This window comes from Symphalangus syndactylus, chromosome 12 (assembly GCF_028878055.3).
Source record: "Symphalangus syndactylus isolate Jambi chromosome 12, NHGRI_mSymSyn1-v2.1_pri, whole genome shotgun sequence".
Classification (NCBI taxonomy): Eukaryota; Metazoa; Chordata; class Mammalia; order Primates; family Hylobatidae; genus Symphalangus; species Symphalangus syndactylus.
The window spans coordinates 11,467,574-11,488,493 of record NC_072441.2 but is presented as its reverse complement, the minus strand read 5'-3'; positions in this window follow the sequence as shown (position 1 = coordinate 11,488,493).

The window sequence follows — 20,920 nt, the reverse complement described above, 5'->3', positions numbered from 1 at the left end:
CAGAAACATTGTATGAAACTACTTTCTGTTCTGTGCATTCAACTAACAGAGTTGAACCTTACTTTTGATTGAGCCGTTCTGAAACACTCTTTCTGTAGAAACTGCAATTGGACATTCTGAGCGCTAAGAGGCCTCTATTGGGAAAAATAATATCTTCAAATAAAAACTACACAGAAGCATTGTGTGAAACTTATTTCTGATATGTTCATTAAGCTAACAGAGTTAAACCATATTTTTGACTGCGCAGTTCTGAACACTCTTTCTGTAAAAAATGCAAGTGGACATTCGGAGCGCTAAGAGGGTAATAGTGGAAAAAGGAATATATTCAAATATAAACTACACAGTAGCATTCTGTGAAAATTCTTTCTGTTCTGTGCATTCAACTAACAGAGTTGAACCTTACTTTTGATTGAGCCGTTCTGAAACACTCTTTCTGCAGAAACTGCAATTGGACATGCTAAGCGCTAAGAGGCCTACATTGGGAAAAAGAATATCTTCAAATAAAAACTACACAGATGCATTCTGTGAAACTTATTTCTGATCTGTAAATTCAGTTAACAGAGATAAAACATATTTTTGATTGAGCAGTTATGAAACACTCTTTTTGTAGAAAATGCAAGTGGAGATTCGGAGCGCTAAGAGGGTAATAGTGGAAAAAGGAATGTCGTCAAATATAAACTACACAGAATCATTCGGTGAAACTTCTTTCTGATCTGTGCATTCAGCTAACAGAGTTAAACCATACTTTTGATTGAGCACATCTGAACACTCTTTCTGTAGAAAATGCAACTGGACATTTGGAGCGCTAAGAGCGTAGTAGTGGAAAAAGGAATATATTCAAATATAAACTACACAGAAGCATTCTGTGAAACTTCTTTCTGATCTGAGCATTCAGCTAACAGAGTTAAACCATACTTTTGATTGAGCAGTTTTGAAACACTCTGTCTGTAGAAAATGCAACTGGACATTCGTAGCGCTAAGTGGGTAATAGTGGAAAAAAGATTATGTTCAAATATGAACTACACAGAAGCATTGTATGAAACTTCTTTCTGTTCTGTGCATTCAACTAACAGAGTTGAACCTTACTTTTGATTGAGCCGTTCTGAAACACTCTTTCTGTAGAAACTGCAATTGGACACTCTGAGCGCTAAGAGGCCTATATTGGGAAAAAGAATGCCTACAAATAAAAACTACACAGAAGAATTGTGTGAAACTTCTTTCTGTTCTGTTTGTTCAACTAAAAGAGTTGAACCTTAGTTTTGATTGAGCCGTTCTGAAACACTCTTTCTGTAGAAAATGCAAGTGGAGATTTGAAGCGCCAAAGGGTAATAGTGGAAAAAGGAATGTCTCCAAATATAAACTACACAGAATCATTCTGTGAAACTTCTTTCTGATCTGTGCATTCAGCTAACAGAGTTAAACCATACTTTTGATTGAGCAGATCTGAACACTCTTTCTGTAGAAAATGCAACTGGACATTTGGAGCGCTAAGAGAGTAGTAGTGGAAAAAGGAATATATTCAAATATAAACTACACAGAATCATTCTGTGAAACTTCTTTCTGATCTGAGCATTCAGCTAACAGAGTTAAACCATACTTTTGATTGAGCAGTTTTGAAACACTCTGTCTGTAGAAAATGCAACTGGACATTCCTAGCGCTAAGTGGGTAATAGTGGAAAAAAGAATATGTTCAAATATGAACTACACAGAAGCATTGTATGAAACTTCTTTCTGTTCTGTGCATTCAACTAACAGAGTTGAACCTTACTTTTGATTGAGCCGTTCTGAAACACTCTTTCTGTAGAAACTGCAATTGGACATTCTGAGCGCTAAGAGGCCTCTATTGGGAAAAATAATATCTTCAAATAAAAACTACACAGAAGCATTGTGTGAAACTTATTTCTGATATGTTCATTAAGCTAACAGAGTTAAACCATACTTTGATTTCGCAGTTCTGAACACTCTTTCTGTAGAAAATGCAAGTGGACATTCGGAGCGCTAAGAGGGTAATAGTGGAAAAAGGAATATATTCAAATATAAACTACACAGTAGCATTCTGTGAAAATTCTTTCTGTTCTGTGCATTCAACTAACAGAGTTGAACCTTACTTTTGATTGAGCCGTTCTGAAACACTCTTTCTGTAGAAACTGCAATTGGACATGCTAAGCGCTAAGAGGCCTACATTGGGAAAAAGAATATCTTCAAATAAAAACTACACAGATGCATTCTGTGAAACTTATTTCTGATCTGTAAATTCAGTTAACAGAGATAAAACATATTTTTGATTGAGCAGTTATGAAACACTCTTTTTGTAGAAAATGCAAGTGGAGATTCGGAGCGCTAAGAGGGTAATAGTGGAAAAAGGAATGTCTTCAAATATAAACTACAGAGAATCATTCGGTGAAACTTCTTTCTGATCTGTGCATTCAGCTAACAGAGTTAAACCATACTTTTGATTGAGCAGATCTGAACACTCTTTCTGTAGAAAATGCAACTGGACATTTGGAGCGCTAAGTGCGTAGTAGTGGAAAAAGGAATATATTCAAATATAAACTACACAGAAGCATTCTGTGAAACTTCTTTCTGATCTGAGCATTCAGCTAACAGAGTTAAACCATACTTTTGATTGAGCAGTTTTGAAACACTCTGTCTGTAGAAAATGCAACTGGACATTCGTAGCGCTAAGTGGGTAATAGTGGAAAAAAGAATATGTTCAAATATAAACTACACAGAAGCATTGTATGAAACTTCCTTCTGTTCTGTGCATTCAACTAACAGAGTTGAACCTGACTTTTGATTGAGCCTTTCTGAAGCACTCTTTCTGTAGAAACTGCAATTGGACATTCTGAGCGCTAAGAGGCCTCTATTGGGAAAAATAATATCTTCAAATAAAAACTACACAGAAGCATTGTGTGAAACTTATTTCTGATATGTTCATTAAGCTAACAGAGTTAAACCATACTTTTGATTGCGCAGTTCTGAACACTCTTTCTGTAGAAAATGCAAGTGGACATTCGGAGCGCTAAGAGGGTAATAGTGGAAAAAGGAATATATTCAAATATAAACTACACAGTAGCATTCTGTGAAAATTCTTTCTGTTCTGTGCATTCAACTAACAGAGTTGAACCTTACTTTTGATTGAGCAGTTCTGAAACACTCTTTCTGTAGAAACTGCAATTGGACATGCTAAGCGCTAAGAGGCCTACATTGGGAAAAAGAATATCTTCAAATAAAAACTACACAGATGCATTCTGTGAAACTTATTTCTGATCTGTAAATTCAGTTAACAGAGATAAAACATATTTTTCATTGAGCAGTTATGAAACACACTTTTTGTAGAAAATGCAAGTGGAGATTCGGAGCGCTAAGAGGGTAATAGTGGAAAAAGGAATGTCTTCAAATATAAACTACACAGATTCATTCGGTGAAACTTCTTTCTGATCTGTGCATTCAGCTAACAGAATTAAACCATAATTTTGATTGAGCAGATCTGAACACTCTTTCTGTAGTAAATGCAACTGGACATTTGGAGCGCTAAGAGAGTAGTAGTGGAAAAAGGAATATATTCAAATATAAACTACACAGAAGCATTCTGTGAAACTTCTTTCTGATCTGAGCATTCAGCTAACAGAGTTAAACCATACTTTTGATTGAGCAGTTTTGAAACACTCTGTCTGTAGAAAATGCAACTGGACATTCGTAGCGCTAAGTGGGTAATAGTGGAAAAAAGATTATGTTCAAATATAAACTACACAGAAGCATTGTATGAAACTTCTTTCTGTTCTGTGCATTCAACTAACAGAGTTGAACCTTACTTTTGATTGAGCCGTTCTGAAACACTCTTTCTGTAGAAAATGCAATTGGACACTCTGAGCGCTAAGAGGCCTATATTGGGAAAAAGAATGCCTACAAATAAAAACTACACAGAAGAATTGTGTGAAACTTCTTTCTGTTCTGTTTGTTCAACTAAAAGAGTTGAACCTTAGTTTTGATTGAGCCGTTCTGAAACACTCTTTCTGTAGAAAATGCAAGTGGAGATTTGGAGCGCTAAGCGGGTAATAGTGGAAAAAGGAATGTCTCCAAATATAAACTACACAGAATCATTCTGTGAAACTTCTTTCTGATCTGTGCATTCAGCTAACAGAGTTAAACCATACTTTTGATTGAGCAGATCTGAACACTCTTTCTGTAGAAAATGCAACTGGACATTTGGAGCGCTAAGAGAGTAGTAGTGGAAAAAGGAATATATTCAAATATAAACTACACAGAAGCATTCTGTGAAACTTCTTTCTGATCTGAGCATTCAGCTAACAGAGTTAAACCATACTTTTGATTGAGCAGTTTTGAAACACTCTGTCTGTAGAAAATGCAACTGGACATTCCTAGCGCTAAGTGGGTAATAGTGGAAAAAAGAATATGTTCAAATATGAACTACACAGAAGCATTGTATGAAACTTCTTTCTGTTCTGTGCATTCAACTAACAGAGTTGAACCTTACTTTTGATTGAGCCGTTCTGAAACACTCTTTCTGTAGAAACTGCAATTGGACATTCTGAGCGCTAAGAGGCCTCTATTGGGAAAAATAATATCTTCAAATAAAAACTACACAGAAGAATTGTGTGAAACTTATTTCTGATATGTTCATTAAGCTAACAGAGTTAAACCATACTTTGATTTCGCAGTTCTGAACACTCTTTCTGTAGAAAATGCAAGTGGACATTCGGAGCGCTAAGAGGGTAATAGTGGAAAAAGGAATATATTCAAATATAAACTACACAGTAGCATTCTGTGAAAATTCTTTCTGTTCTGTGCATTCAACTAACAGAGTTGAACCTTACTTTTGATTGAGCCGTTCTGAAACACTCTTTCTGTAGAAACTGCAATTGGACATGCTAAGCGCTAAGAGGCCTACATTGGGAAAAAGAATATCTTCAAATAAAAACTACACAGATGCATTCTGTGAAACTTATTTCTGATCTGTAAATTCAGTTAACAGAGATAAAACATATTTTTGATTGAGCAGTTATGAAACACTCTTTTTGTAGAAAATGCAAGTGGAGATTCGGAGCGCTAAGAGGGTAATAGTGGAAAAAGGAATGTCTTCAAATATAAACTACAGAGAATCATTCGGTGAAACTTCTTTCTGATCTGTGCATTCAGCTAACAGAGTTAAACCATACTTTTGATTGAGCAGATCTGAACACTCTTTCTGTAGAAAATGCAACTGGACATTTGGAGCGCTAAGAGCGTAGTAGTGGAAAAAGGAATATATTCAAATATAAACTACACAGAAGCATTCTGTGAAACTTCTTTCTGATCTGAGCATTCAGCTAACAGAGTTAAACCATACTTTTGATTGAGCAGTTTTGAAACACTCTGTCTGTAGAAAATGCAACTGGACATTCGTAGCGCTAAGTGGGTAATAGTGGAAAAAAGAATATGTTCAAATATAAACTACACAGAAGCATTGTATGAAACTTATTTCTGTTCTGTGCATTCAACTAACAGAGTTGAACCTTACTTTTGATTGAGCCGTTCTGAAACACTCTTTCTGTAGAAACTGCAATTGCACATTCTGAGCGCTAAGAGGCCTCTATTGGGAAAAATAATATCTTCAAATAAAAACTACACAGAAGCATTGTGTGAAACTTATTTCTGATATGTTCATTAAGCTAACAGAGTTAAACCATACTTTTGATTGCGCAGTTCTGAACACTCTTTCTGTAGAAAATGCAAGTGGACATTCGGAGCGCTAAGAGGGTAATAGTGGAAAAAGGAATATATTCAAATATAAACTACACAGTAGCATTCTGTGAAAATTCTTTCTGTTCTGTGCATTCAACTAACAGGGTTGAACCTTACTTTTGATTGAGCAGTTCTGAAACACTCTTTCTGTAGAAACTGCAATTGGACATGCTAAGCGCTAAGAGGCCTACATTGGGAAAAAGAATATCTTCAAATAAAAACTACACAGATGCATTCTGTGAAACTTATTTCTGATCTGTAAATTCAGTTAACAGAGATAAAACATATTTTTCATTGAGCAGTTATGAAACACACTTTTTGTAGAAAATGCAAGTGGAGATTCGGAGCGCTAAGAGGGTAATAGTGGAAAAAGGAATGTCTTCAAATATAAACTACACAGATTCATTCGGTGAAACTTCTTTCTGATCTGTGCATTCAGCTAACAGAATTAAACCATAATTTTGATTGAGCAGATCTGAACACTCTTTCTGTAGTAAATGCAACTGGACATTTGGAGCGCTAAGAGAGTAGTAGTGGAAAAAGGAATATATTCAAATATAAACTACACAGAAGCATTCTGTGAAACTTCTTTCTGATCTGAGCATTCAGCTAACAGAGTTAAACCATACTTTTGATTGAGCAGTTTTGAAACACTCTGTCTGTAGAAAATGCAACTGGACATTCGTAGCGCTAAGTGGGTAATAGTGGAAAAAAGATTATGTTCAAATATAAACTACACAGAAGCATTGTATGAAACTTCTTTCTGTTCTGTGCATTCAACTAACAGAGTTGAACCTTACTTTTGATTGAGCCGTTCTGAAACACTCTTTCTGTAGAAAATGCAATTGGACACTCTGAGCGCTAAGAGGCCTATATTGGGAAAAAGAATGCCTACAAATAAAAACTACACAGAAGAATTGTGTGAAACTTCTTTCTGTTCTGTTTGTTCAACTAAAAGAGTTGAACCTTAGTTTTGATTGAGCCGTTCTGAAACACTCTTTCTGTAGAAAATGCAAGTGGAGATTTGGAGCGCTAAGCGGGTAATAGTGGAAAAAGGAATGTCTCCAAATATAAACTACACAGAATCATTCTGTGAAACTTCTTTCTGATCTGTGCATTCAGCTAACAGAGTTAAACCATACTTTTGATTGAGCAGATCTGAACACTCTTTCTGTAGAAAATGCAACTGGACATTTGGAGCGCTAAGAGAGTAGTAGTGGAAAAAGGAATATATTCAAATATAAACTACACAGAAGCATTCTGTGAAACTTCTTTCTGATCTGAGCATTCAGCTAACAGAGTTAAACCATACTTTTGATTGAGCAGTTTTGAAACACTCTGTCTGTAGAAAATGCAACTGGACATTCCTAGCGCTAAGTGGGTAATAGTGGAAAAAAGAATATGTTCAAATATGAACTACACAGAAGCATTGTATGAAACTTCTTTCTGTTCTGTGCATTCAACTAACAGAGTTGAACCTTACTTTTGATTGAGCCGTTCTGAAACACTCTTTCTGTAGAAACTGCAATTGGACATTCTGAGCGCTAAGAGGCCTCTATTGGGAAAAATAATATCTTCAAATAAAAACTACACAGAAGAATTGTGTGAAACTTATTTCTGATATGTTCATTAAGCTAACAGAGTTAAACCATACTTTGATTTCGCAGTTCTGAACACTCTTTCTGTAGAAAATGCAAGTGGACATTCGGAGCGCTAAGAGGGTAATAGTGGAAAAAGGAATATATTCAAATATAAACTACACAGTAGCATTCTGTGAAAATTCTTTCTGTTCTGTGCATTCAACTAACAGAGTTGAACCTTACTTTTGATTGAGCCGTTCTGAAACACTCTTTCTGTAGAAACTGCAATTGGACATGCTAAGCGCTAAGAGGCCTACATTGGGAAAAAGAATATCTTCAAATAAAAACTACACAGATGCATTCTGTGAAACTTATTTCTGATCTGTAAATTCAGTTAACAGAGATAAAACATATTTTTGATTGAGCAGTTATGAAACACTCTTTTTGTAGAAAATGCAAGTGGAGATTCGGAGCGCTAAGAGGGTAATAGTGGAAAAAGGAATGTCTTCAAATATAAACTACAGAGAATCATTCGGTGAAACTTCTTTCTGATCTGTGCATTCAGCTAACAGAGTTAAACCATACTTTTGATTGAGCAGATCTGAACACTCTTTCTGTAGAAAATGCAACTGGACATTTGGAGCGCTAAGAGCGTAGTAGTGGAAAAAGGAATATATTCAAATATAAACTACACAGAAGCATTCTGTGAAACTTCTTTCTGATCTGAGCATTCAGCTAACAGAGTTAAACCATACTTTTGATTGAGCAGTTTTGAAACACTCTGTCTGTAGAAAATGCAACTGGACATTCGTAGCGCTAAGTGGGTAATAGTGGAAAAAAGAATATGTTCAAATATAAACTACACAGAAGCATTGTATGAAACTTATTTCTGTTCTGTGCATTCAACTAACAGAGTTGAACCTTACTTTTGATTGAGCCGTTCTGAAACACTCTTTCTGTAGAAACTGCAATTGCACATTCTGAGCGCTAAGAGGCCTCTATTGGGAAAAATAATATCTTCAAATAAAAACTACACAGAAGCATTGTGTGAAACTTATTTCTGATATGTTCATTAAGCTAACAGAGTTAAACCATATTTTTGATTGCGCAGTTCTGAACACTCTTTCTGTAAAAAATGCAAGTGGACATTCGGAGCGCTAAGAGGGTAATAGTGGAAAAAGGAATATATTCAAATATAAACTACACAGTAGCATTCTGTGAAAATTCTTTCTGTTCTGTGCATTCAACTAACAGAGTTGAACCTTACTTTTGATTGAGCCGTTCTGAAACACTCTTTCTGCAGAAACTGCAATTGGACATGCTAAGCGCTAAGAGGCCTACATTGGGAAAAAGAATATCTTCAAATAAAAACTACACAGATGCATTCTGTGAAAATTATTTCTGATCTGTAAATTCAGTTAACAGAGATAAAACATATTTTTGATTGAGCAGTTATGAAACACTCTTTTTGTAGAAAATGCAAGTGGAGATTCGGAGCGCTAAGAGGGTAATAGTGGAAAAAGGAATGTCTTCAAATATAAACTACACAGAATCATTCGGTGAAACTTTTTCTGATCTGTGCATTCAGCTAACAGAGTTAAACCATACTTTTGATTGAGCAGATCTGAACACTCTTTCTGTAGAAAATGCAACTGGACATTTGGAGCGCTAAGAGCGTAGTAGTGGAAAAAGGAATATATTCAAATATAAACTACACAGAAGCATTCTGTGAAACTTCTTTCTCATCTGAGCATTCAGCTAACAGAGTTAAACCATACTTTTGATTGAGCAGTTTTGAAACACTCTGTCTGTAGAAAATGCAACTGGACATTCGTAGCGCTAAGTGGGTAATAGTGGAAAAAAGAATATGTTCAAATATAAACTACACAGAAGCATTGTATGAAACTTCTTTCTGTTCTGTGCATTCAACTAACAGAGTTGAACCTTACTTTTGATTGAGCCGTTCTGAAACACTCTTTCTGTAGAAACTGCAATTGGACATTCTGAGAGCTAAGAGGCCTATATTGGGAAAAAGAATGTCTACAAATAAAAACTACACAGAAGAATTGTGTGAAACTTCTTTCTGTTCTGTTTGTTCAACTAAAAGAGTTGAACCTTAGTTTTGATTGAGCCGTTCTGAAACACTCTTTCTGTAGAAAATGCAAGTGGAGATTCGGAGCGCTAAGAGGGTAATAGTGCAAAAAGGAATGTCTCCAAATATAAACTACACAGAATCATTCTGTGAAACTTCTTTCTGATCTGTGCATTCAGCTAACAGTGTTAAACCATACTTTTGATTGAGCAGTTCTGAACACTCTTTCTGTAGAAAATGCAACTGGACATTTGGAGCGCTAAGAGAGTAGTAGTGGAAAAAGGAATATATTCAAATATAAACTACACAGAAGCATTCTGTGAAACTTCTTTCTAATCTGAGCATTCAGCTAACAGAGTTAAACCATACTTTTGATTGAGCAGTTTTGAAACACTCTGTCTGTAGAAAATGCAACTGGACATTCGTAGCGCTAAGTGGGTAATAGTGGAAAAAAGAATATGTTCAAATATAAACTACACAGAAACATTGTATGAAACTACTTTCTGTTCTGTGCATTCAACTAACAGAGTTGAACCTTACTTTTGATTGAGCCGTTCTGAAACACTCTTTCTGTAGAAACTGCAATTGGACATTCTGAGCGCTAAGAGGCCTCTATTGGGAAAAATAATATCTTCAAATAAAAACTACACAGAAGCATTGTGTGAAACTTATTTCTGATATGTTCATTAAGCTAACAGAGTTAAACCATATTTTTGATTGCGCAGTTCTGAACACTCTTTCTGTAAAAAATGCAAGTGGACATTCGGAGCGCTAAGAGGGTAATAGTGGAAAAAGGAATATATTCAAATATAAACTACACAGTAGCATTCTGTGAAAATTCTTTCTGTTCTGTGCATTCAACTAACAGATTTGAACCTTACTTTTGATTGAGCCGTTCTGAAACATTCTTTCTGCAGAAACTGCAATTGGACATGCTAAGCGCTAAGAGGCCTACATTGGGAAAAAGAATATCTTCAAATAAAAACTACACAGATGCATTCTGTGAAACTTATTTCTGATCTGTAAATTCAGTTAACAGAGATAAAACATATTTTTGATTGAGCAGTTATGAAACACTCTTTTTGAAGAAAATGCAAGTGGAGATTCGGAGCGCTAAGAGGGTAATAGTGGAAAAAGGAATGTCTTCAAATATAAACTACACAGAATCATTCGGTGAAACTTCTTTCTGATCTGTGCATTCAGCTAACAGAGTTAAACCATACTTTTGATTGAGCAGATCTGAACACTCTTTCTGTAGAAAATGCAACTGGACATTTGGAGCGCTAAGAGCGTAGTAGTGGAAAAAGGAATATATTCAAATATAAACTACACAGAAGCATTCTGTGAAACTTCTTTCTGATCTGAGCATTCAGCTAACAGAGTTAAACCATACTTTTGATTGAGCAGTTTTGAAACACTCTGTCTGTAGAAAATGCAACTGGACATTCGTAGCGCTAAGTGGGTAATAGTGGAAAAAAGAATATGTTCAAATATAAACTACACAGAAGCATTGTATGAAACTTCCTTCTGTTCTGTGCATTCAACTAACAGAGTTGAACCTGACTTTTGATTGAGCCTTTCTGAAGCACTCTTTCTGTAGAAACTGCAATTGGACATTCTGAGCGCTAAGAGGCCTCTATTGGGAAAAATAATATCTTCAAATAAAAACTACACAGAAGCATTGTGTGAAACTTATTTCTGATATGTTCATTAACCTAACAGAGTTAAACCATACTTTTGATTGCGCAGTTCTGAACACTCTTTCTGTAGAAAATGCAAGTGGACATTCGGAGCGCTAAGAGGGTAATAGTGGAAAAAGGAATATATTCAAATATAAACTACACAGCAGCATTCTGTGAAAATTCTTTCTGTTCTGTGCATTCAACTAACAGAGTTGAACCTTACTTTTGATTGAGCAGTTCTGAAACACTCTTTCTGTAGAAACTGCAATTGGACATGCTAAGCGCTAAGAGGCCTACATTGGGAAAAAGAATATCTTCAAATAAAAACTACACAGATGCATTCTGTGAAACTTATTTCTGATCTGTAAATTCAGTTAACAGAGATAAAACATATTTTTCATTGAGCAGTTATGAAACACTCTTTTTGTAGAAAATGCAAGTGGAGATTCGGAGCGCTAAGAGGGTAATAGTGGAAAAAGGAATGTCTTCAAATATAAACTACAGAGAATCTTTCGGTGAAACTTCTTTCTGATCTGTGCATTCAGCTAACAGAGTTAAACCATACTTTTGATTGAGCACATTTGAACACGCTTTCTGTAGAAAATGCAACTGGACATTTGGAGCGCTAAGAGCGTAGTAGTGGAAAAAGGAATATATTCAAATATAAACTACACAGAAGCATTCTGTGAAACTTCTTTCTGATCTGAGCATTCAGCTAACAGAGTTAAACCATACTTTTGATTGAGCAGTTTTGAAACACTCTGTCTGTAGAAAATGCAACTGGACATTCGTAGCGCTAAGTGGGTAATAGTGGAAAAAAGAATATATTCAAATATAAACTACACAGAAGCATTGTATGAAACTTCTTTCTGTTCTGTGCATTCAACTAACAGAGTTGAACCTTACTTTTGATTGAGCCGTTCTGAAACACTCTTTCTGTAGAAACTGCAATTGGACATTCTGAGCGCTAAGAGGCCTATATTGGGAAAAAGAATGCCTACAAATAAAAACTACACAGAAGAATTGTGTGAAACTTCTTTCTGTTCTGTTTGTTCAACTAAAAGAGTTGAACCTTAGTTTTGATTGAGCCGTTCTGAAACACTCTTTCTGTAGAAAATGCAAGTGGAGATTTGGAGCGCTAAGAGGGTAATAGTGGAAAAAGGAATGTCTCCAAATATAAACTACACAGAATCATTCTGTGAAACTTCTTTCTGATCTGTGCATTCAGCTAACAGAGTTAAACCATACTTTTGATTGAGCAGATCTGACCACTCTTTCTGTAGAAAATGCAACTGGACATTTGGAGCGCTAAGAGAGTAGTAGTGGAAAAAGGAATATATTCAAATATAAACTACACAGAAGCATTCTGTGAAACTTCTTTCTGATCTGAGCATTCAGCTAACAGAGTTAAACCATACTTTTGATTGAGCAGTTTTGAAACACTCTGTCTGTAGAAAATGCAACTGGACATTCGTAGCGCTAAGTGGTTAATAGTGGAAAAAATAATATGTTCAAATATAAACTACACAGAAGCATTGTATGAAACTTCTTTCTGTTCTGTGCATTCAACTAACAGAGTTGAACCTTACTTTTGATTGAGCCGTTCTGAAACACTCTTTCTGTAGAAACTGCAATTGGACATTCTGAGCGCTAAGAGGCCTCAATTGGGAAAAATAATATCTTCAAATAAAAACTACACAGAAGCATTGTGTGAAACTTATTTCTGATATGTTCATTAAGCTAACAGAGTTATACCATACTTTTGATTGCGCAGTTCTGAACACTCTTTCTGTAGAAAATGCAAGTGGACATTCGGAGCGCTAAGAGGGTAATAGTGGAAAAAGGAATATATTCAAATATAAACTACACAGTAGCATTCTGTGAAAATTCTTTCTGTTCTGTGCATTCAACTAACAGAGTTGAACCTTACTTTTGATTGAGCCGTTCTGAAACATTCTTTCTGTAGAAACTGCAATTGGACATGCTAAGCGCTAAGAGGCCTACATTGGGAAAAAGAATATCTTCAAATAAAAACTACACAGATGCATTCTGTGAAACTTATTTCTGATCTGTAAATTCAGTTAACAGAGATAAAACATATTTTTGATTGAGCAGTTATGAAACACTCTTTTTGTAGAAAATGCAAGTGGAGATTCGGAGCGCTAAGAGGGTAATAGTGGAAAAAGGAATGTCTTCAAATATAAACTACACAGAATCATTCGGTGAAACTTCTTTCTGATCTGTGCATTCAGCTAACAGTGTTAAACCATAATTTTGATTGAGCAGATCTGAACACTCTTTCTGTAGAAAATGCAACTGGACATTTGGAGCGCTAAGAGCGTAGTAGTGGAAAAAGGAATATATTCAAATATAAACTACACAGAAGCATTCTGTGAAACTTCTTTCTGATCTGAGCATTCAGCTAACAGAATTAAACCATACTTTTGATTCAGCAGTTTTGAAACACTCTGTCTGTAGAAAATGCAACTGGACATTCGTAGCGCTAAGTGGGTAATAGTGGAAAAAAAATATGTTCAAATATAAACTACACAGAAGCATTGTATGAAACTTCTTTCTGTTCTGTGCATTCAACTAACAGAGTTGAACCTTACTTTTGATTGAGCCTTTCTGAAACACTCTTTCTGTAGTAACTGCAATTGGACATTCTGAGCGCTAAGAGGCCTCTATTGGGAAAAATAATATCTTCAAATAAAAACTACACAGAAGCATTGTGTGAAACTTATTTCTGATATGTTCATTAAGCTAACAGAGTTAAACCATACTTTTTATTGCGCAGTTCTGAACACTCTTTCTGTAGAAAATGCAAGTGGACATTCGCAGCGCTAAGAGGGTAATAGTGGAAAAAGGAATATATTCAAATATAAACTACACAGTAGCATTCTGTGAAAATTCTTTCTGTTCTGTGCATTCAACTAACAGAGTTGAACCTTACTTTTGATTGAGCCGTTCTGAAACACTCTTTCTGTAGAAACTGCAATTGGACATGCTAAGCGCTAAGAGGCCTACATTGGGAAAAAGAATATCTTCAAATAAAAACTACACAGATGCATTCTGTGAAACTTATTTCTGATCTGTAAATTCAGTTAACAGAGATAAAACAGATTTTTGATTGAGCAGTTATGAAACACTCTTTTTGTAGAAAATGCAAGTGGAGATTCGGAGCGCTAAGAGGGTACTAGTGGAAAAAGGAATGTCTTCAAATATAAACTACACAGAATCATTCGGTGAAACTTCTTTCTGATCTGTGCATTCAGCTAACAGAGTTAAACCATACTTTTGATTGAGCAGATCTGAACACTCTTTCTGTAGAAAATGCAACTGGACATTTGGAGCGCTAAGAGCGTAGTAGTGGAAAAAGGAATATATTCAAATATAAACTACACAGAAGCATTCTGTGAAACTTCTTTCTGATCTGAGCATTCAGCCAACAGAGTTAAACCATACTTTTGATTGAGCAGTTTTGAAACACTCTGTCTGTAGAAAATGCAACTGGACATTCGTAGCGCTAAGTGGGTAATAGTGGAAAAAAGAATATGTTCAAATATAAACTACACAGAAGCATTGTATGAAACTTCTTTCTGTTCTGTGCATTCAACTAACAGAGTTGAAACTTACTTTTGATTGAGCCGTTCTGAAACACTCTTTCTGTAGAAACTGCAATTGGACATTCTGAGCGCTAGGAGGCCTATATTGGGAAAAAGAATGTCTACAAATAAAAACTACACAGAAGAATTGTGTGAAACTTCTTTCTGTTCTGCTTGTTCAACTAAAAGAGTTGAACCTTAGTTTTAATTGAGCCGTTCTGAAACACTCTTTCTGTAGAAAATGCAAGTGGAGATTCGGAGCGCTAAGAGGGTAATAGTGGAAAAAGGAATGTCTCCAAATATAAACTACACAGAATCATTCTGTGAAACTTCTTTCTGATCTGTGCATTCAGCTAACAGAGTTAAACCATACTTTTGATTGAGCAGATCTGAACACTCTTTCTGTAGAAAATGCAACTGGACATTTGGAGCGCTAAGAGAGTAGTAGTGGAAAAAGGAATATATTCAAATATAAACTACACAGAAGCATTCTGTGAAACTTTTTTCTGATCTGAGCATTCAGCTAACAGAGTTAAACCATACTTTTGATTGAGCAGTTTTGAAACACTCTGTCTGTAGAAAATGCAACTGGACATTCGTAGCGCTAAGTGGGTAATAGTGGAAAAAAGAATATGTTCAAATATAAACTACACAGAAGCATTGTATGAAACTTCTTTCTGTTCTGTGCATTCAACTAACAGAGTTGAACCTTACTTTTGATTGAGCCTTTCTGAAACACTCTTTCTGTAGAAACTGCAATTGGACATTCTGAGCGCTAAGAGGCCTCTATTGGGAAAAATAATATCTTCAAATAAAAACTACACAGAAGCATTGTGTGAAACTTATTTCCTATATGTTCATTAAGCTAACAGAGTTAAACCATACTTTTGATTGCGCAGTTCTGAACACTCTTTCTGTAGAAAATGCAAGTAGACATTCGGAGCGCTAAGAGCGTAATAGTGGAAAAAGGAATATATTCAAATATAAACTACACAGTAGCATTCTGTGAAAATTCTTTCTGTTCTGTGCATTCAACTAACAGAGTTGAACCTCACTTTTGATTGAGCCGTTCTGAAACACTCTTTCTGTAGAAACTGCAATTGGACATGCTAAGCGCTAAGAGGCCTACATTGGGAAAAAGAATATCTTCAAATAAAAACTACACAGATGCATTCTGTGAAACTTATTTCTGATCTGTAAATTCAGTTAAGAGAGATAAAACATATTTTTGATTGTGCAGTTATGAAACACTCTTTTTGTAGAAAATGCAAGTGGAGATTCGGAGCGCTAAGAGGGTAATAGTGGAAAAAGGAATGTCTTCAAATATAAACTACACAGAATCATTCGGTGAAACTTCTTTCTGATCTGTGCATTCAGCTAACAGAGTTAAACCATACTTTTGATTGAGCAGATCTGAACACACTTTCTGTAGAAAATGCAACTGGACATTTGGAGCGCTAAGAGCGTAGTAGTGGAAAAAGGAATATATTCAAATATAAACTACACAGAAGCATTCTGTGAAACTTCTTTCTGATCTGAGCATTCAGCTAACAGAGTTAAACCATACTTTTGATTGAGCAGTTTTGAAACACTCTGTCTGTAGAAAATGCAACTGGACATTCGTAGCGCTAAGTGGGTAATAGTGGAAAAAAGAATATGTTCAAATAGAAACTACACAGAAGCATTGTATGAAACTACTTTCTGTTCTGTGCATTCAACTAACAGAGTTGAACCTTACTTTTGATTGAGCCGTTCTGAAACTCTCTTTCTGTAGAAACTGCAATTGGACATTCTGTGCGCTAAGAGGCCTATATTGGGAAAAAGAATGTCTACAAATAAAAACTACACAGAAGAATTGTGTGAAACTTCTTTCTGTTCTGTTTGTTCAACTAAAAGAGTTGAACCTTAGTTTTGATTGAGCCGTTCTGAAACACTCTTTCTGTAGAAAATGCAAGTGGAGATTCGGAGCGCTAAGAGGGTAATAGTGGAAAAAGGAATGTCTCCAAATATAAACTACACAGAATCATTCTGTGAAACTTCTTTCTGATCTGTGCATTCAGCTAACAGAGTTAAACCATACTTTTGATTGAGCAGATCTGAACACTCTTTCTGTAGAAAATGCAACTGGACATTTGGAGCGCTAAGAGAGTAGTAGTGGAAAAAGGAATATATTCAAAAAAAAAACTACACAGAAGCATTCTGTGAAACTTCTTTCTGATCTGAGCATTCAGCTAACAGAGTTAAACCATACTTTTGATTGAGCAGTTTTGAAACACTCTGTCTGTAGAAAATGCAACTGGACATTCGTAGCGCTAAGTGGGTAATAGTGGAAAAAATAATATGTTCAAATATAAACTACACAGAAGCATTGTATGAAACTTCTTTCTGTTCTGTGCATTCAACTAACAGAGTTGAACCTTACTTTTGATTGAGCCTTTCTGAAACACTCTTTCTGTAGAAACTGCAATAGGACATTCTGAGCGCTAAGAGGCCTATATTGGGAAAAATAATATCTTCAAATAAAAACTACACAGAAGCATTGTGTGAAACTTAGTTCTGATATGTTCATTAAGCTAACAGAGTTAAACCATACTTTTGATTGCGCAGTTCTGAACACTCTTTCTGTAGAAAATGCAAGTGGACATTCGGAGCGCTAAGAGGGTAATAGTGGAAAAAGGAATATGTTCAAATATAAACTACACAGAAGCATTGTATGAAAATTCTTTCTGTTCTGTGCATTCAACTAACAGAGTTGAACCTTACTTTTGATTGAGCCGTTCTGAAACACTCTTTCTGTAGAAACTGCAATTGGACATTCTGAGCGCTAAGAGGCCTATATTGGGAAAAAGAATGTCTACAAATAAAAACTACACAGAAGAATTGTGTGAAACTTATTTCTGTTCTGTTTGTTCAACTAAAAGAGTTGAACCTTAGTTTTGATTGAGCCGTTCTGAAACACTCTTTCTGTAGAAAATGCAAGTGGAGATTCAGAGCGCTAAGAGGGTAATAGTGGAAAAAGGAATGTCTCCAAATATAAACTACACAGAATCATTCTGTGAAACTTCTTTCTGATCTGTGCATTCAGCTAACAGAGTTAAACCATACTTTTGATTGAGCAGATCTGAACACTCTTTCTGTAGAAAATGCAACTGGACATTTGGAGCGCTAAGAGAGTAGTAGTGGAAAAAGGAATATATTCAAATATAAACTACACAGAAGCATTCTGTGAAACTTCTTTCTGATCTGAGCATTCAGGTAACAGAGTTAAACCATACTTTTGATTGAGCAGTTTTGAAACACTCTGTCTGTAGAAAATGCAACTGGACATTCGTAGCGCTAAGTGGGTAATAGTGGAAAAAAGAATATGTTCAAATATAAACTACACAGAAGCATTGTATGAAACTTCTTTCTGTTCTGTGCATTCAACTAACAGAGTTGAACCTTACTTTTGATTGAGCCGTTCTGAAACACTCTTTCTGTAGAAACTGCAATTGGACATTCTGAGTGCTAAGAGGCCTCTATTGGGAAAACTAATATCTTCAAATAAAAACTACACAGAAGCATTGTGTGAAACTTATTTCTGATATGTTCATTAAGCTAACAGAGTTAAACCATACTTTTGATTGCGCAGTTCTGAACACTCTTTCTGTAGAAAATGCAAGTGGACATTCGCAGCGCTAAGAGGGTAATAGTGGAAAAGGGAATATATTCAAATATAAACTACACAGTAGCATTCTGTGAAAATTCTTTCTGTTCTGTGCATTCAACTAACAGAGTTGAACTTTACTTTCGATTGAGCCGTTCTGAAACACTCTTTCTGTAGAAACTGCAATTGGACATGCTAAGCGCCAAGAGGCCTACATTGGGAAAAAGAATATCTTCAAATAAAAACTACACAGATGCATTCTGTGAAACTTATTTCTGATCTGTAAATTCAGTTAACAGAGATAAAACATATTTTTGATTGAGCAGTTATGAAACACTCTTTTTGTAGAAACTGCAAGTGGAGATTCGGAGCGCTAAGAGGGTAATAGTGGAAAAAGGAATGTCTTCAAATATAAACTACACAGAATCATTCGGTGAAACTTCTTTCTGATCTGTGCATTCAGCTAACAGAGTTAAACCATACTTTTGATTGAGCAGATCTGAACACTCTTTCTGTAGAAAATGCAACTGGACATTTGGAGCGCTAAGAGATTAGTAGTGGAAAAAGGAATATATTCAAATATAAACTACACAGAAGCATTCTGTGAAACTTCTTTCTGATCTGAGCATTCAGCTAACAGAGTTAAACCATACTTTTGATTGAGCAGTTTTGAAACACTCTGTCTGTAGAAAATGCAACTGGACATTCGTAGCGCTAAGTGGGTAATAGTGGAAAAAAGAATATGTTCAAATAGAAACTACACAGAAGCATTGTATGAAACTACTTTCTGTTCTGTGCATTCAACTAACAGAGTTGAACCTTACTTTTGATTGAGCCGTTCTGAAACTCTCTTTCTGTAGAAACTGCAATTGGACATTCTGTGCGCTAAGAGGCCTATATTGGGAAAAAGAATGTCTACAAATAAAAACTACACAGAAGAATTGTGTGAAACTTCTTTCTGTTCTGTTTGTTCAACTAAAAGAGTTGAACCTTAGTTTTGATTGAGCCGTTCTGAAACACTCTTTCTGTAGAAAATGCAAGTGGAGATTCGGAGCGCTAAGAGGGTAATAGTGGAAAAAGGAATGTCTCCAAATATAAACTACACAGAATCATTCTGTGAAACTTCTTTCTGATCTGTGCATTCAGCTAACAGAGTTAAACCATACTTTTGATTGAGCAGATCTGAACACTCTTTCTGTAGAAAATGCAACTGGACATTTGGAGCGCTAAGAGAGTAGTAGTGGAAAAAGGAATATATTCAAAAAAAAAACTACACAGAAGCATTCTGTGAAACTTCTTTCTGATCTGAGCATTCAGCTAACAGAGTTAAACCATACTTTTGATTGAGCAGTTTTGAAACACTCTGTCTGTAGAAAATGCAACTGGACATTCGTAGCGCTAAGTGGGTAATAGTGGAAAAAAGAATATGTTCAAATATAAACTACACAGAAGCATTGTATGAAACTTCTTTCTGTTCTGTGCATTCAACTAACAGAGTTGAACCTTACTTTTGATTGAGCCTTTCTGAAACACTCTTTCTGTAGAAACTGCAATAGGACATTCTGAGCGCTAAGAGGCCTATATTGGGAAAAATAATATCTTCAAATAAAAACTACACAGAAGCATTGTGTGAAACTTAGTTCTGATATGTTCATTAAGCTAACAGAGTTAAACCATACTTTTGATTGCGCAGTTCTGAACACTCTTTCTGTAGAAAATGCAAGTGGACATTCGGAGCGCTAAGAGGGTAATAGTGGAAAAAGGAATATGTTCAAATATAAACTACACAGAAGCATTGTATGAAAATTCTTTCTGTTCTGTGCATTCAACTAACAGAGTTGAACCTTACTTTTGATTGAGCCGTTCTGAAACACTCTTTCTGTAGAAACTGCAATTGGACATTCTGAGCGCTAAGAGGCCTATATTGGGAAAAAGAATGTCTACAAATAAAAACTACACAGAAGAATTGTGTGAAACTTATTTCTGTTCTGTTTGTTCAACTAAAAGAGTTGAACCTTAGTTTTGATTGAGCCGTTCTGAAACACTCTTTCTGTAGAAAATGCAAGTGGAGATTCAGAGCGCTAAGAGGGTAATAGTGGAAAAAGGAATGTCTCCAAATATAAACTACACAGAATCATTCTGTGAAACTTCTTTCTGATCTGTGCATTCAGCTAACAGAGTTAAACCATACTTTTGATTGAGCAGATCTGAACACTCTTTCTGTAGAAAATGCAACTGGACATTTGGAGCGCTAAGAGAGTAGTAGTGGAAAAAGGAATATATTCAAATATAAACTACACAGAAGCATTCTGTGAAACTTCTTTCTGATCTGAGCATTCAGCTAACAGAGTTAAACCATACTTTTGATTGAGCAGTTTTGAAACACTCTGTCTGTAGAAAATGCAACTGGACATTCGTAGCGCTAAGTGGGTAATAGTGGAAAAAAGAATATGTTCAAATATAAACTACACAGAAGCAGTGTATGAAACTTCTTTCTGTTCTGTGCATTCAACTAACAGAGTTGAACCTTACTTTTGATTGAGCCGTTCTGAAACACTCTTTCTGTAGAA